The 1,312-nt window shown below is 45.2% G+C and overlaps 1 protein-coding gene across 1 annotated transcript in view; it reads left to right on the top strand.

Annotated features, from left to right (window-relative positions):
* Positions 1–1,312, top strand: part of VPS13D (vacuolar protein sorting 13 homolog D) — a 299,465-nt gene that overhangs the window by 25,232 nt on the left and 272,921 nt on the right. The gene's annotated exons all lie outside the window — the stretch shown is intronic.

The following is a 1,312-nucleotide window of genomic DNA, read 5'->3' as shown; positions in this document are numbered from 1 at the left end:
ACTAATCTCTTACTCCTCAACTTTCATATCCATTTGGTCACAACATCCTGCCAATTTTTCCTGAAAAATGTTTCAAATGTGGCTCTCCTATCTTCACTGCAACTGTCTGAGTTCAGGATCCTGTGAACTTTGCCAGGGTGATAAAATATCCTGTTCTTTGACCTCCGTGCTCCCATCCCAGACTCTTGACTCGTTCTATACTGACGCTTCCCACCCTTTTCCACATCACAATCTCGTAGAAAAGGGAGTATTTGTACAGGACACTGAAGCAAATGGATATGGCTGCCTGGGAGCTGGAGGTGGTTAGCTCAGAGTGACCAAGTGTTTCTAAAAAGTAACTCGATCTATAAACTTGCTCATTATCTTGACACACTCGTGGCTCATCTTCTCTGGCACACTAGTCGGGGGAGCTCTTCTCTGCACTGTTGCCAGATTTCTGTTTCTGAAACACATACTTGCCCCTGGTGCGTGCCTACATCAAAACCCCTAGAGCCTCCATGTTCCTTAAACTATGAACTCCAGACTCCTTGGTTTGATGTACACTTCCTTTCCTAGTGTATCAGTGTCCCAGGGCTGCCATAACGAATTACCACAAACAGATGGCTTAAAACAACAGAAATTTATTTTCTTAGTCCCAAATTCAGGTGTTGGCAGAGTTGGTTCCTTCTGGAGGCTCTGAGGGAAGAACTGTCTCAGGCCTCTGTCCTGGCTTCTGGTGGTGGCCTGGCGTCCCTTGGCCTGGAGATGCATCAGTCCAGCCTCTGCCTCTGTCTTCCCATGACCTTCTCCCCTGTGTGCCTGTTCTTTTCTTCTTATCAGTCATTAGATTAGGGCACATCCAAATCCAGCATGGCCTCATTTTAATTTGATGACATCTGCGAAGACCCTATTTCCAAATAAGCTCCCATTCACAGGTTTGGAGAGGACGTGAATTTTTGCGGGGAGAGGAAACTTCAACCTAGAACACCTAGTAATAACTTCAGGCTACTTTTCTCAAGACTTAACTAACTCCGCTCTCTAAATGTGTTCATGCGCATGTACTAGTACTGCCCCCATACCACACATACGGTGCTCCAGTTACATGGACGCAGTCACCGTCCTCAAGGATAGCAGGCCTTTTGTATCATCAATCCTATTCTTTGAAATGTGTCCCAATCCTTCCCTCTTACCCTACCCTATGGCTGCAACGTACACATCTTTTGATACTCATTTATACAGTGACATTTTCTCTGTGTTTGCTCATGGCATCATATGTATTTTTCCTCTGCTTTCCTCTCTTTCGTTACAATCGTTTGCATGTTTGTATCCTCAG

This window comes from Hipposideros armiger, unplaced genomic scaffold, assembly GCF_001890085.2.
Source record: "Hipposideros armiger isolate ML-2016 unplaced genomic scaffold, ASM189008v1 scaffold_46, whole genome shotgun sequence".
NCBI lineage: Eukaryota > Metazoa > Chordata > Mammalia > Chiroptera > Hipposideridae > Hipposideros > Hipposideros armiger.
Note: the sequence above shows the minus strand (reverse complement) of the source record. Positions and strands in the feature narration are given on the sequence as shown.